Consider the following 6,131-nt stretch of genomic DNA (forward strand, 5'->3'; position numbering starts at 1 on the left):
TGATGCTTCGAGCCGCTTTTCAAGGGCAGCCCCATGCGGACCATGTTACAGTAGTCCAAATGCAAGGTCACCGGTGCATGGAGTGACACTGCTGAGTTGTCCAGGAGTGCCCCCAAGCTCAGACCCTGTCCTTTGCAAGTGCGACCCCATCCAGGGCAGGGCATATATCCTCCCCCAAGAACGAGGCTTCATCCACCAATGACCTGTCCATCTCACCTGGATTGCTTTCAACTGATCACCCTTCTCCAGCCCATCAACCCCTGTTGCGGGCATCTTGTCTGGGGATCCCCAAACCTAGATCTGGACCAAGAGGTGTACCTCGTGAGTGTTCAGCCATGGTATGGGGATACTTATTGTGCCCCTACACATTAAATTACTTAATCTCCTGGCCAACTAATATCCTTCTAATAGAATGCAGTTGCTTAATAACTGGACCCCATTTGATTCTCAAGGCAGGGGTGGCGGCGGCTAATTAACACATCATGTGCCTGAATGCCCTGGGTTCTTTAGCAAAAGAAAACAGGCTTCTTAAAAAGAAGCACATTTCTGGCAGGTAGGAAGAGACAGAGCGGCTGCTGATGCAAAGCGACCATTGTATTGCAGTCAAGGGCATGCCAATAAGACAGCTGCAGGGGAGGAAAGGGAGTTTTGCCGCATAACTCATGGATCCTAGTCCCAAAAGAACCAGTGACATGACTCAAAATGTTGCTGCTCACTCTGTCAGCGGCTCCTTCAAGCCCAATGGCTGCAAGAGAGGTCTGCTCAACCGTGTGCCATTTCACGTAGTTATGTTCTGAGGGTTTCCCAATGCAATTCTCAAATAAAAAATCAAATTAAAAGATAAGGGACTTTTTGGAGTTGTGGTGCCTGCAACACATGGTCATACAATCCTCTGGAGGCATCATTCCAGCAAACCTTCCATCAGCCCTGCAAGGGAGGCCAACCCAATTACTTTAGTAGGCTGGGCAGCTGAGGATAATGGGATAATGGCTTGTGCAAAGGCATAACCGAGGACGGAAAATGCAGCCGCTTTGCTGATACTGAATGGTTCTGGGTCTGGTTGGTGTTTGGATGGAAACTGATTAGGAGCGTCGAGTCCATGATGGATGAAGGGAGCAGGTTACCTGTGAAACGATCTGCCAGACTAAGGAGCCCTGAGTGAACCCATGACTGCAGCAGGACAGGAACCAGGGCTCTGTGGCTTTGTGGCTCCCCCTAGCTCAGACCCAGTGGGTGGCCATTGCCAGGATCTCTGTCTCAGACATGAAAGGTGGAGCTTCGTTGTCCACTGTGCGAGGACTGGCGGGTGCCAGGAGATGCAGCAAGCCTGTCCAGTCCGCGGTTCCTCGTGCAGCCAGTCCGATGACTAAAGCTCTGCATGCGGACAGGTACATTGGCCTTCAGATGAACGTGCACGGTCCCATTCATGGTGTATGGGCTTCTCTTGCTGGTCCCGAGAGACAGGGAGGGCTGGATTCCCCACTGAAGCAGGGTGGCTCTGGAACTGTCCAGCAACACAGAGCAAGGCCAAGGCCAGGGAGCTGTCCAGCCAAGGAGTCAGAAGCTGGGCGAGGGGGAGCTACTGCCCCAGCCAGCCAGCTGGCCCTGCTTCCTCACCGGGCCTGGACGGCCAGCAGGGTGCCTCGTTCCAGTGAGGAATGATCACACCCCAAGGATCTGCAGGACGTTTTTGAGACTGGCTTGAAGAATGGATGCTTGGAAGGGACCACTGCTTCTGGAAAATGTTCTCAGGTTCTCAAGCTTGCCATCATGTTCACAAGACTTGTCCTTTAAAAAAGAAAAAAAAAGAGCATATTTTCAAGTGTGAGATTTTGAGGAAAGGATGGTTTTTCATGCTTTGATGGAGGGGGAAGTGTGCCTTTGGGTGCACAGGTGGAAAAGTGCACCTTTTGGCAACCTGCAGGTTTCATGTGTGGGAAACCAGTTGCACGCACATGGTTGATGTTTGTGAGCACAGCAAAATGGTGTGATGGTTGGAAGAGTCTTGGCTGGCTTGAAAATGGCTGGTGCATCCATCCCTTCCACACAGAGCTGGAGCCACGAGGAGCCAACTGGGAGGCTCTGCATTGAGCTGCTGCGCTGCCACCAAGCAACCGGGCGCTGATGGACCTCCTGGGCTCTGATCCTCTCTTCTTGTAGCTGCCTTGGACCTTCTCTGGCCCACAACCGTGTTGGCCATACCCCAGAGGGTCAGAGGGGTCTGAGACATTCCAGAGCTGAGATGGGGCTGAGGGATTCCCATTCCTGAGCCCCTCTAGGCTGTAGCTTAGGTGGGGCTCTCCATGTCCCCACCCTCCCCATCTATCTAGGACCCACCGAAGAGCTCCTGTGGAAGGGCTGAATCATAGTGGTTCTTGACAGGTCCAGCAGATGCTTCCATCCTTGTCTCCCCTTTTCCTTCAGCAAAACTCTGTGACTGGTGGCAGGTTTTCTATAGAATCATAGAATAGTAGAGTTGGAAGGGGCCGAGAAGGTCAACCTTTTTAAAAGGTGTGTCAGAGCATGAGGACTAGAAACATATTCTCTTAAAAACAGATGTTGTTGCCATTGATCGACACTGGGTTTTCTGATGCAGAGTTGCATCCCATATGAACAGGTAGAGTCTTAGAAAAGGAGCGTCCTTGACTGACTATTGCAGCTTCATTATTTTCCTCCCGCACTCTTTGCTATAATGCCCCAGTTTTAAAGCACCATATTTCAGCAGTGGCATCTCTTGCAGTCCCACGTTAGAGACAGTTAACTATGATGTGGGCATAGTTTATGAAGCATGGCAGACTGCGTGCTGGGGAGACCTTGGAGTGTGACTTTACCCTGCTGTGTGACTTGACACAATTACGGGATTCAGCATTTTAATGGGTGATTGGCCTGATCCTTCACTCCGTAAAATAGCATCTCCTGTGTGGCACCCCCCACCACCACCACCACAAGGTGCTCAAGGCCCTTTGAAATCACCCCCAGCCCGTTTATTGCAGACCTGATGGATGGTGTTTAAAGTCCCGGGGAGACACACTGCAGGCCCTCGGCTGGGGAGATGGTATGTCTGTCCTTTCACACCTCTAGCAGAATTGCATTTTGTCTCCCTGCATACTGATCGCCTGTCATTCCTCTCTGAGTCAGGATATTAGAAGGAAATGAGGTGCTGGGTCCTTCTTTGCATGCACATCTTAGCAAAAATGCTGAACCGTGGGCCTTGGCACCCCCGGGCAGCCACTGCAGTCTGGCCAGGGGGCAAAAGCATGCCCCAAAGGCACGGGGGCCATCGCCCGGAGCCTCTGGCGTGGGCAGGCCAAGTGTGCTCCACCTTATGAATGCCTGGCATGTCACAGTTTCCAGCAACCCCTGAGACTGAGACAAGGTTGCTCTGTGTTTGGCAATCCCCAGACAAGAATGCCCTCATGACAAGAAGGGCTTGGGCTTGGGCTTGGGCTTGGGCTTGGGCTGGAAAGGCACATGTAGCACTGGGGGTGAAAGGCTGGCTTGTACCCGTTTCAGACGGAGAGGGCTCTCTCAAAGTCACAAACCATCTCCCTAGAGCCCCCACCGCTGACCGTGCCTGCTGGGGGGCAGGTTGCAATTCCTCCCATCCAGGTTGGAGAAGGCAGACCTATTTCTCCTCTGTGTGCGGGAAGGAATCATGATTCGAGACTGCATTATGACACCTTGGCTTCCTAGATCTCCTGCTTCTCTCTCCATCCAAAAAGGTCTGCTTTCCAGCTTAGAAGCAGGCACATCTGTGGCCGGGCTGCAGACGGCAGAAACCACGGACGTGCCCACGATTGCTCCCAGAGCACCGATGAAGCAGATCGAGTGTCAGGCAACCACAACACCGTGCTGCTAACACCTCCCTCCTCCTGCCCCTGCCTCTTTGCCGCAACGTTGCTTTCTGGGTTGCTCTCCAGGGCAAAACCTGACTGAGAAATGCGAGAACGCTGACCAGAAACTGGTCGGGCTCTCCACCTGCCTTCCCTTTGCAAAGCAAGAGGGAAGTTCTTGGAAGGGACTCTCAAACTGCTCGTCGCAGGCACGGGAGGCAAGGCCCTGTCCAGAAATGTGTTCTCATTTTCCTGGATGAGACGCGGTCTCCCATCCATCTCAGTGCAGTGCACGTGCTGATTGAGGGGCAGAAGGTGTCCCCACACTGCCAGCATTGCGTGCACCTTGGTGACCGCATGGGCCTTAATTCCAGCCTGGATTTAACAAGCATTTGCTTCTCTTAGGGGCCACCCTTATGCAACTTTAGGTCAAAAAATATTCTGTCTTTCGGTTTGTACTTTGTGATTTCACTGCATCCGCCAGTCATCTGGGAAGACATGTAGAAAGATGGGCCAGAAAAGGCTGTTAGCAATCCAGCAAAACTCACAGGATGGACTTGAGTTGAGATCCCTGCCCGGCATTAGGCATGCTCAGTCTCCTATAAGTCACCATCTGTCAGCCTCAGTTTCCCATCTGTGAGTGGCTGCCCATCCAGGCCATTAGGCAGCTCGTCCTGGTATCTTTTATGGAGTGTTGCTGAAGGGGCTCTAGGCAGACAGGGGTCAGCTGTCTAAATCTAAATGCAGATGATTCCTTATCTGCGCATATTCTCACAGTGCAGGCCGCCTGGTACATCAGCCATTTGTCGGTTCAAAATCCAACAGAAGATTCCTATTTCTGCAATGGAGCTCACACAGTTCAGAATCTGCCAGGTTTCTACATGTTGCCATAATCAATGCGTAGAAACAGATTCCTTCTTTCCTTTATCATATTTATATCCCATCTTTTTTTCCCTGCAAGGAAGCCAAGCATAATCTTCCTCCTCTCCAGTGTATCTTCACAACAACCCTGTGAGGTGTAGGTTAGGCTGAAAGTTAGTGGCTGGCGCAAAGGCAGGCAGGGAGCTTCCTGGCCAAGTTGGAATCATTTGCTTTGCAAATAAAGAGCATCAGAAACAAATAAGACCCATTTAGGATTTGTCTCCGGCTACCTGCAGAAATCTATTGCACAATTTTGCAGATTATAACGCTGCCCTCCTGCACTCTAAGGGATTACTTCTCCTTGCCTGACATTAGAAGCAGCTTTACCATCGCTCCGTGATGTTATTCACAGCAAGATCTGAGATAAGCAGGAAACAATTCTGCCCCTTGGACTGTGAACTGAGAAAACTTGGCCGGATTGTGCGGAAACGGGAAAGGATTAAGCCACAAACCTGCATGACTACTTTAGTGCCCACCCCATGAGATCTGGCACTTGGAGCAGATGCCTGCAAATTGCTACGCTGAGGACAAGTCGGCTGGTCAAAATGGGACTGGGCGCCTTGTCTTTCCTTCCCAGTAAGCTTCCCCACTGCTCCTGCGTAACCCCAAGGGAACTAGCCCTTCTACAGAGGGGTGACACAAGGTAAATCTTCAGACAGTCTGCACAGCGGTTCCCCAGAGGCCCTTCCAGCATGACTGATAGTCAGGAAAGCCGGGAACTGAAGGGCCATTTGTCTGATGATTGATTTTCTTGTCACCTGTCCTGAACCAGGCCTCCCCTGAGCGCTCTAGATGTGTTACACTCTCTGGGATAGGTGAAGCACCCCTCTTCCCTATATGCCCTCCCGCCCCTTGACACCTGAGGCGGAGGTCCCTCTTTGGGGGCCCTCCTTGGAAGAGATTAAGAGGGTGATCACCCAGAGGAGGGCCTTCTGGTGGTGGCCCCGATTGTGGAACTCGCTTCCCAGAAAGGTTCGCCTGGTGCCAATGCTTTTTTCTTTTCGGTGCCAGGCAAACCCCCCTCTATTCTCCTGTTATTGTAATGTTTAATTGCTTTTAATTGCGATTGTACTGTGAATTGCTGGACACTGTACCATTTTTCATCTGTCCTTGTTGTAAACCATCGCTAGTAATGGGGCGGTCTATAAAAGCTTTAAATAAATAAATAGGCATTGTAGCCCAACTCACCTGGCGGGCACCAGCGTGGTGAAATGCCGTGCTACAGACCTACTCCCAGCCAAGAATCATACCTTCTCCCTTGGGGACTTGGGCTCCCCAAGGCAGCTTGGTGGGAGCATTTCTGAGGAATTCTGAGCCCGCTGCTGCCTCTTCCCAGCTTAATGCTCAGAATGCTTGGGGAGAAGCCGTGACTGTAAC

The sequence above is a fragment of the Varanus komodoensis genome, unplaced genomic scaffold (assembly GCF_004798865.1).
Source record: "Varanus komodoensis strain SLA01 unplaced genomic scaffold, ASM479886v1 scaffold35, whole genome shotgun sequence".
In the NCBI taxonomy this organism is placed as follows: Eukaryota; Metazoa; Chordata; class Lepidosauria; order Squamata; family Varanidae; genus Varanus; species Varanus komodoensis.